At 47.4% G+C, this 10,721-nt stretch overlaps 1 pseudogene across 1 annotated transcript; it reads right to left on the reverse strand.

Annotated features, from left to right (window-relative positions):
* Window positions 1–8,860: 8,860 nt before the first annotated feature.
* LOC308511323 (cyclin-dependent kinase 2-associated protein 1-like) lies at window positions 8,861–9,203 on the reverse strand (annotated as a pseudogene). Its single transcript has one exon. The product of its transcript is annotated as a cyclin-dependent kinase 2-associated protein 1-like (transcript).
* Between the last annotated feature and the right edge of the window lie 1,518 nt (window positions 9,204–10,721).

Raw genomic sequence — 10,721 nt, forward strand, 5'->3', positions numbered from 1 at the left:
TGTATACTGTATTTGCGTTTCCTGTCTTCATTGCTGAGACAGACATAAAAGCCAACCCAAAGAGTTAAATGAACACTTTGCTGACAGGCAGCATGCTCAGTCCCTAGTATTTGGGCTCTGGAATCTACTCAACTTGTTTAGGTGAAACATTAAAAAAATTTGTGTTTCTCCAGTAACTGAATTTATAAAACAGAGTGGACAATTACCACCTTAATTTGTAGAAATAAACAGGGTATAAAAAGAAAGTGGGGGCAGTTTGACCAAAAATTCTACCTCAAAGGTCATGATGGCATTACTTCTTGACCAACAACCTTAACTTAATCAGCTTTCATATACTAAAACTTGGGAGGGGGTAAAGGTTTAGGGGTTTGGAAAAGGACCAAGGAGGCCTTTAAAATCAAAGCAATTTTAGGATAAAAGAGAACAATTACTAAGATTCAACCTCTGAGTTTTCAAAGGCTTGCTATAGGGCCAAATTACAATGGTAAGTTCTTTGAGTAAGATGCACATTTACCAAGTTGAACATTTATAGCCACTACCATTTGAAGTATTGGACCTCCATTCATTTGAAACTTGCCTAATACTATGTGACCTCTTGTATTTGTCTTGTCCTGTTTTTAATTCTTGAAATACTGAACTTTTTAACATTGTATGTCTTATTCCCTCCAACTAAGACTGTTAGCTCTTGGAGAGAAATGACTGTATTATGCCCCTTACTCCCATTCCTTATCAAGAGGGTCAACCTTGAACTCTTTCATTTTTTTTTTGAAACACCCTTGGGATATGCATTCTGAAAATGGACACATGCTTTTAGTGAAAATCTAGTGGCCAAGAGCCCAGCCAGTATCAACACATTCTTTCTACATCTTCACTTTAATGACAAAAATTGTTTAGATTTAGAGAAGAAAAAGAGTGGATTTATTTTACAGTGTGTTAAAGTATTGGAAACAAAGCCACTGAGAGTTCTTTGGATTTTATATGGTATCATGGTGCAAAGCCCAGGCCTGCCTGTTATCCTCAAAGCTGAACAACAGATTCCAGGTAATAGAGCTCTCCCTACCCCCACCACCACTGCATGGGCACTTGAAGCTGCCAGTTGTTTTGCATCGGGGTCTGCACCACCAGGCTATAAACCAAATGCAAACTCAAGGCTTTTCAGCAGACAGGCCCACAATGAGAGGAGTGGAGCCACACACAGAGGAGCAACCCCAGAAAGCAGTCAGACGTCGCTTTTCCAGCGGTCCGCTTTTGAAGATAACCCGAAGTAACAGAAGCACATTTGTACATGGACACAACTGTAAGCCAGAGAGACAGACGGGCACATATGGACTGGGGACATTCAGAGCAAGAGAGTGAGGGCACAAGCCACGCAGGATGATGATAGTTCACCTACAGCCAGGGTGTTCTGTGGGCATGTGAAATCTGCTCCGGAACCATTGGCCATGCAGTCTGGCTTGGCATGGCTTCCAAGTCGAAGAGAATCAGGTGGCTTTGTTTCTGGAATGTGAATGAAGGAGTGGAGCCAGGGCTTAGAGAAGACAATGTTCCCTGGTGGGAACTCGTAATCTACACCAAGGCTTGAACAGCATGAAACTCACTGTCCAGCTTCCTGGCCCAAGCTTCGGACTGAGCCGGAAGCCTGCAGTGGGGACAGCCTCGATGGCCAGGAAACAGCGCCCTCAGGATGTGGTGTGGTCCCCGCCGTGTCCCCCAGCTAAAGCGGCAGTTCCAAGTTCCCACCAGTCTCCCACGCAGCCAGCACTATATTCCATTTAAAAATAACACCCACGTGCACCCGTAAACAACTGCAGGCGGCGAATAAACAACTGCAGGCAGCTTCACTCCTCCTGGCCCACTTTGTCAGGAAAGACCTCGCAGCTGCTTTGAGTCCCCATCCTCGCAGCCATTGTGGCTTTGTCCGGAGCTGCCTTTCTCAGAACCCCTGACCCAGGGTGCCAGAGGCCAAGGTGGGGCACGGCCCTCTTAGCTGTGGAGATCGAACTTTCCCTCACTCACCTGCCTTCCCTGCTGGGCTATCCCGTGCTCACCTGCCTTCTCTGCCAATGCAGAGGTTTCCCAGCAGAGTTGCTCTGCTGCCGCTTGGCAGAAGGAAACTGTGGTCCTTCTGGGCAAGTGGCAGCGGCCATTGGGAGCACTCACAGCCGCCCTCAGTGGGGCCTGCCTTCCCCGCCTGCGTCCCCACTGCCGCTTGCCCAGGGCCAGCCCTGACCAAGTAGCAGCTTCCATTGCGTCCCCAGTGCTTCAAGTACCCGCCCATATCCCCAATGCTGCAAGTTCCCACCCACCCTGCTGGTGGTTACTGTGATGGCATCCCGACCAATTTGCATATTACCCTTTTATTAGTATAGAATAGAGGCCCGGTGCACCAAAATTTGTGCACTCAGGGGTGAGAGGGGGTCCCTCAACCCGGCCTGTGCCCTCTCGCAGTCTGGGACCCCTCGGGAGATAACGACCTGGTGGCTTAGGCCTGCTCCAGGGTGGCAGAGGGCAGGCCCAATCCCTAGGTGCAGCCCTTGGTCGGGTTCAGAGCAGGGCCCATTGGGGAGTTGGGGTGCCGTCCCCTGTCATGCACAGAGCAGGACGGATTGGGAGGTTGTAATGCCACCCTCAGTCACGCTCAGGGTAGGGCCAATTGGGGAGTCAGGGCACCACCCCCTGTCACACTCAAGGCAGGGTCTATGGGGAGGTTGCGGCTCCACTCCCTGTCACACACAGAGAAGGGCCCATCAGGGGGGTTGGGACTCCGTACCCTGTCACGCACAAAGCAGGGTCAATCGGGGTTGGGGAGCTCCCCCCTGTCACTCACAGAGTAGGGCCGATAGGGGAGTTGGGGCACCGCCACCTGTCACACACAGAGCAGGGCGGATCAGGGGGTTGGGGCTCCGCCCTCTATCACCCACAGAGCAGGGCTGATCAGGGGGTGGGGGCACCGCCACTGTCACACTCAGGGCAGGGCCGATGGGGAGGTTATGGCTCTACCCTGTCACACACAGAGCAGGGCCCGTAGGGGGGGGGGCGGGTTGGGGTGCCGCCCTCTATCACCCACAGAGCAGGGCCAAACAGGGGGTTGGGGCCCCGCACCCTGTCACACAGAGAGCCGCAGGGCGATCAGGGGGTTGTGGATCTCCCCGCTATCAGGCACAGAGCAGGGCTGATCAGGGGGCTGGGGCGCCGCCCCCTGTCACACACAGAGCAGGGCCGATCAGGGGGTTGGGGCTCCGCCCTCTATCACCCACAGAGCAGGGCTGATCAGGGGGTGGGGGCGCCGCCACTGTCACACTCAGGGCAGGGCCGATGGGGAGGTTATGGCTCTACCCCGTCACACACAGAGCAGGGCCTGTGGGGGGGGGGCGGGTTGGGGTGCCACCCTCTATCACTCACAGAGCAGGGCCAAACAGGGGGTTGGGGCCCCGCACCCTGTCACACAGAGAGCCGCAGGGCGATCAGGGGGTTGTGGATCTCCCCGCTATCAGGCACAGAGCAGGGCTGATCAGGGGGCTGGGGCGCCGCCCCCTGTCACACACAGAGCAGGGCCAATCAGGGGGTTGGGGCTCCGCCCTCTATCACCCACAGAGCAGGGCTGATCAGGGGGTGGGGGCGCCGCCACTGTCACACTCAGGGCAGGGCCAATGGGGAGGTTATGGCTCTACCCCGTCACACACAGAGCAGGGCCTGTGGGGGGGGGGCGGGTTGGGGTGCCACCCTCTATCACTCACAGAGCAGGGCCAAACAGGGGGTTGGGGCCCCGCACCCTGTCACACACAGATCCCCAGGGTGACCAGGGGGTTGGGGAGCTCCCCACTATCAGGCACAGAGCAGGGCTGATCAGGGGGTTGGGGCGCCTTCCCCTGTCACGAACAGAGCAGGGTGGATAGGGAGGTTATGGCCCTGCCCCCTGTCACACACAGAGCCGCAGGGCGATCAGGGGGTTTGGGCGCTGCCCCCTGTCACACTGATCCCGGTGCCAGGAGGCCTCGAGGCTCCGCTGATCCCGGTGCTGGGAGGCATATTACCCTTTTACTACATAGGATAGAGGCCCGGTGCATGGGTGGGGGCTGGCTGGTTTGCCCTGAAGGGTGTCCTGGGTCAGGGTGGGGCTCCCCACTGGGGTGCCTGGTCAGCCTCAGTGAGGGGATGATGGCTGTTTGCAGCTGGTCACACACCCTCTAGGGTGGGAGTCCCCACTGGGGTGCCTGGCCAGTTTGGGTGAGGGGCTGAGGGCTGTTTTCAGGCTGGTGGGTGACTGAAGCTCCCAACTGCTCCTTTTTTTCTTTTTTTTTTATTCTGGGCCAGCTTTAGCTCTGACTCCAGCTCTGAGGCCTCTGCTGTTGAAAGCAGGTATCTGGTTTGTTTGGGTTCTATAATCGAAACACTGTATCAACTCCAGCTCTGAGATACCAGCTGGCTGAAAGCAGGTTTCTGGGGTTTTGTTTAGCTTCTATATTTGTAACTATGTTTCAAACTGCAAGCTCAGAGGCCTGCAAGGCAGGCGGGGAAGGTTGGAGTCCTCTGTCACTGAAGCAAGCAAGCCTCATGTTAGTTTCTAGCTGCCTGGCTGCTGGCCGCCAACTTGGCTGTCAGTTAATTTGCATATCGCCCTGATTAGCCAATGGGAAGGGTAGCAGATGTACGCTAATTACCATGTTTTTCTTTTATTAGATAGGATTCTTCATCATGCCTTCAATAGTTCTGTGTAAATAGGTGAAATAAATATTTTATTTATAAGATGAAATTGTAAACATACCAGTCACTCTTTCTAGATCTCATATTTGAATAATAGTATAATATAGTGAATGGATAAAACTTCTATTGTTTTATATTTTAACCAAGGAGTCAAAATGATAGGAAGAAAAGATCAGCATGTGATTAGGTTCATCTGATTTTTTGTAGCTTTACAAGGTTGGCATTCCACAGCATTATGTGCTTCCTCCACCTAAATGACCTTTAAAGTTTATTTAAATGCTAATTTTTCTTAAGGTTTAGTTCAAATAAATGTTCTTACTTGAACCCTTCTCTGTGAGAACAATTATTCCCTCTTTCGCACTGCATATGACATACTTCTATTGTAGAAGGTTTTATCATTTTATAGTTTTGTGTTTATACTTTGAGGAAAGTGACTGGACCTTAGTTTTGTATTCTTAGTGCATAACAATGTAGTACATTCTTTTTAAATTGATGCCTTAATTAAAACTGAAACATGTATGTGGGTATATGTGTGTGCTTATGTGAATATTTATGTACCTCCTTCTAGTGTATAAGGCAAATTACAAGACACTGCCTAAAAAGTGTAATCACTGTTTAATACATAGTTCAAGAAATACTTCCTAATAATAAATCAATAGGTTTCATACATAAAATAATTAAAATGCCAAGGTACTAATGTATTTATTACACAAATGCATTTTTCACAAACCTATAAACTAAGGAAACAGATCAATATGCTTCAATAACAAATCAATTTATAAAAGACATTGAACAGTTTATTATTTAATTAAATCAATATTCTTTTTTAATAGCTAGTGTGAAAACAATAAAAACAATAGGGTTAATAGTTGGCTATCAATTTGTTTGTACACAGGGATTGGCAATTATTTAGAGTTACCCAAAGCAAAACTGTGATGAAGGCATTAGTCTTTTTAAAGTGCCAATATTGTCCCAACTCTCACTATCTACTTCCTTGTTTTCCAGGACCTTATGGCTATCCCCACCATCTTTTTCAAGACCTAACCAACATGTCCTTATAGTGGTGCTCTGTCAGAATTGCTCTGCTTTTTTTTTTTTTTTTGCATTACTTTGTGTTTCTCTCTCTTTTATTTTTTTTAATTAATGAGTGGTAATCTAAGAAAGCATATATTGTTGGATTTCTGGAGCTCATAATTTTTACATAATTCACTCAGTGGAAAGTAGGTTGTACATATTTAAGAGCAGTGGTTCTCAACTTTCCTAATGCCACAACCTTTTAATACAGTTCCTCATGTTGTGGTGAACCCCAACCATAAAATTATTTTCGTTGCTACTTCATAACTGTAATTTTGCTACTGTTATGAATCATAATGTAAATATCTGATATGGAGGATGTCTTTTCATTGTTTCAAATTGAACATAATTATATATGTGTTTTCCGATGGTCTTAGGCGACCCCTGTGAAAGGGTCGTTCGAACCCCAAAGAGGTCGCAACCCACAGGTTGAGAACCACTGTTTAAGAGCTTTCTATAAGGACATTGATATGAAAATATATAAATAATATTGTCCCTTATCAATCCTACTAGTGCTGTTAAACAATATCATTTTAATATGTCAGTATATGAGAATTGGCTTTCTCAGCTATAAAATGGGTTTAATAAGGCTTATTTTGAAGAATATTTGTGAGGATGAGATTAAAGTATATCCATATCTGTATGTGCATATATGTACAAACATACATATGTAAAATGTTTGAGTGTATATACACTACTGACTTTATGTTTTGTCCAAACATATTAATAATAGAGTTCCCTCAGCTCAGCCTACCCTCTCGCAATCCAGGGCCCCTCAGGGGATGTCTGACTGCGGGATCAGGCTTAAACCAGCATTTGGACATCCCTCTCACAATCTGGGACTGCTGGCTCCTAACCAATTGCCTTCCTGCCTGCCTGATCACCTCTAACCACCTCTGCCTCAGCCCCCACCATCATGGCTTCATCAGGAAGGATGTCCGGAAGATCGTTTGGCTGTCCTGTCCAGTCTAATTAACATATTACACTTTTATTATTACAGATATGTTCCTCAAAATACAAAAGAAGCATATATATATATATATATATATATATATATATATATATATATTATAATATCAGTGTATTATAAATATAACTAGTGGCCTGGTGCATGAAATTCATGCGGGGGGGGGGAGGGTTCCCTCAGCCCAGCCTGCACCCTCTCTAATCAGGGAACCCTTGGGGGATGTCCAACTGCTGGTTTAGGCTCGATCCCTGGGATCCCCCTAACTGGCAGCCGGACATCCTTCTTGCAATCTGGGACCACTGGCTCCTAACTGCTCACCTGCCTGCTTGATCCCCCTAACTGCTCTCCCCTGCCAGTCTGATCGCCCCTAACCACCTCTGCTTCGGCCCCGCCACCATGGCTTTGTCCAAAAGGACATCCAGAAAGTTGTGTGGAAGTTGTTTGTTCTAATTAGCACATTACCCTTTTATTAGTATAGATTGATTTCAGAGAGGGAGGGAGATAGAAACATCAATGATGAGAATCATTGACTGACTGCCTCCTGCACGCCCCACACTGGGGATCAAACCCATAACCCAGGCATGTGCCCTGACCAGGAATTGAACTCTGGGCCCTTCAGTCCTCAGGCAGAGGCTTTATCCATTGAGCAACACTGGCCATGGATACACTCTCCCTTTCCACTGGGACGTGTTCTGTTTGCTGGAGCTGAAACACTGAAGCTGTCTCACTGGGGCAGAGTGGGGTGCAGTGGGTTGGAGTAGGTGAAGCCCCCTGAAAGCTGGAGAGGGGCCTTGTTTAACAGCCAGACTGTTTCATGGCTGTGCTGCCTCACTGTTGAATGGCCACACTGTTGGGCTGTGCTACTGTCAGTGGGAGTTTACACAACTGAACTGTTTGCACGGATAGCTTCCTCCTCACCACTTAGGGTTGAAGTGACACCGACCACCCTTGGTTGGTAGCCCAATCGGCCACTTTGGAAAGAGAAGTGGGGAATCCTGATTTTTCGTGAATGCTCCAATTTCTTAAGTTGGCAACTAATGCGAACTTCAGATATTTGGGCCAAACCAGAGAGGTGGTCAGGTCTGGTGTCCAGGCCATTGGGCGGCACTGGGCTCAGCCCAGCTATAAAGGGACCCTAGGTGTCTGGGCAGGTGAAGGGGTTGGGGGTATGCTTGGGTAATTCCGATGTCACCCCACTTGGTTTTTTGTTGTTTTTTTTTCCCCACTGATCACAATTTATTATAATCTGTTGGCAGCATAGATAGATATTAGTTACCAGAACTATGTCTTCACAGAAGTGGACAGTATGTAGCCATTCTCTGGGAATCATCAGCATGATCTTTCAGTTTCTTTTTTTTTGTTGTTAATGAAAATAAGCTTTATTATATCAAGTAATAAATACATACAAAGATGCAAACACTATTAGTCACTGTCTTCCAGATGTTTGGGTCCACTGATGGGAAAGGCGGAACTGAAATGTACATACATCCTTAGGGGAAATTTCAGCGGTCCTTGTCAGGCGAGGTTCAATAAATTGCTCTTTCTTCTGTATTTATAACTTGTGCATTTTATTTTTATTTTTTTTAACTTGTGCATTTTAAAGATTGACTTCAAAGTACTAATAGTCATGCAAATGCTTAAGCAAAAAAAAAAAAATTACATTGAAAAGAATTTATACTGTGTGGTGAATGGGCCCTGGCTACTAAAGCACTGCCTCAGGACTCACTGAAACAAACCCTCAGAGTTGGATCAGCTCAGAAGAGAAACATAAAGAACCATGTAACAGAAATGTATCCAGAAGAGAAATATGTATCTGGGAGGCCAACTACAGTTTGCTGTGATAGGTAACTGACATGCATCATGTAAATCAATGCTTTAAAAAAACACACAAAATGCCCTGGGTAGTTCCTAATTAATATGTAAATCTAATAACTGCAAAAATCTCTTCTCCATCTCAGCGATGGGAGGTTCAGAGCCTGATGGACCACGGGAGGGGCACGGGGAGGAGAAACCAAGCTGTTACCATTTTGAAACCAAGTTTCATCTCAAGGGGGTGCAAGCATGAGCTATCACTCCTTGGAAGAAGAGGGAAAGCCTTTCACGCTGACTTAGGGGCTAGGACCTGGTGTTCCGCTCCATCTCGGCCAAGCACTCCCGAACCAGCCCTGTTGTGTGGATGATGCCTCGTTTCAGTCTCTCCATCGCGCTCTTGCTGCCCGCATACGTGAGTCATATCTCCTTCCCTACTTCTTCAATGATGACCAGCAGCTCAGCATATTTGCCCTGGGGCACCTGGCTGTTCTCTGTTCCCTGCGTGTTAGAGATGGTGGTCCTAGTCACTCAGCAGCTGGCGGTACTGGGAAGACGTTGCCATGCTGGTGGAAGGCGGGTGAACGTTCCCAGAGGCCTTGATGGAGGTGGCGGGCATGTGCATGGTCAAGTTCGGTTTGTAAGACATGCCCCCCCCCCGCCCCCCACCTCCCGCTGCGGGGCGCAGGCCCCATGAGAGGGCATCTGCAGGCCTGGGGTCTGTGTGCCTGTCTGTGCGCCTGCCCAGCTCCCGCACACCTTTTGTTGTTGACAGCTCTGGCGCACTGACAAATATGGTCGTTCCCTCACCCTGACACTGCCGCAGTATCATGATCTTTCAGTTTCTTAATGTTCTGCTTGTGCTGCTCAATTTCTTTCTGCAGACGCTCAATCTCCTTTTTATGATGAATGATCTCTTCTTCATATTGTTTCTTCAAGGCTGCCAGCTGTTCTTTAATCCGCTCTGGGACCTTCCTCTTCAGCCTTCTCCTTTTTTGTGAAGGTCCCCATGACTTCCCTGATTGCGCCTGCCTTGGAGCTGAAATTATCTGACCATTGCAGCTGAAGCCTCTGGCTTGCATGGCCCTCACCCCCCACACTTTGAGCCGCAGATGTGCCACTGATGCAGAGACTGCAGTGGTTGTCAGTGCCCCGCAGTTCCGGACCACCCCACTTAGCTTTAAATGCAAACCTGCCTTGGACAGGCCTTGAAGGTCTTTTTTCCACGGTGATCACAGGGTAGCAGGCCAGCGGCACCCACAGCCCCGGGGGTCCGGATGCCGGCTGGCCTGGCCTGGGGCTCTCTCTGCCCCTGATTGCCATGGCCCCCAGGGGTGCCAGCTGGCCTGTGCCAGGGCTCTCTCTGCCCCCGATGCCATGGCGATCACGGGGAAGCAGCTCTCTCTGCCTCCAATCCACAATGCAATCACTGACCACCGGCCACCCACCTCTTGCCTGTGGCTGGGTTTCCCATCCCTTTCACCTCCCAGCATTACGGCTATGTATGCAATTTAACCGCCATCTTTGTTGGGGGTTAACCGCCATGTTGGCTAGCAGTTAATTTGCATATCACCCTGATTAGCCAATGGGAAGGGTAGCAGTCCTATGCTAATTACCATGTTTCTCTTTTGTTAGATAGGATTCTTTCACCAAGACATTGAATATTTTATTAATTAGTAAGTCATCATCACAGCTACTCTGTAAATAACTGTCTTGTTCTTTTTTTCCTTGACATACCAAAAAAATCTTTCCTCAGTTCTTTGATTGACAGACAATGTACCTGCCAAATGGACTGATTCTCATGGGTACAGCATGTTTCTAGTTTGCTCCATTGAAAAAAATTTTAAATTTTTCTAAAAATAAGGTTCCATGTTTCATGAAATTTAAAATGTACAGAATCACAATGCATATTTGCATGATAAGTTATTTTGTACATGTATGAGTATACATATGTGTGTGTTTTTAGTTTAGGTTTGTTTCAGCAAACATTTAAATTTATTTTACTATGGAGATTTTTGTTTTAATGTAAGATATCCCAGGCATATTAACAGTCTAAATCTTTGAAGAAAAGGGAAAAAAAGAAATAAAAGATTGTGGTTTAAATAAAGTAGAATTTTTTTTTATCTCCCATATAATAGTTCTGAGGTAGAAAATCTAAATATTATAG

The sequence above is a fragment of the Myotis nattereri genome, assembly GCF_964212035.1.
Source record: "Myotis nattereri genome assembly, chromosome: X".
Taxonomy (NCBI): Eukaryota; Metazoa; Chordata; class Mammalia; order Chiroptera; family Vespertilionidae; genus Myotis; species Myotis nattereri.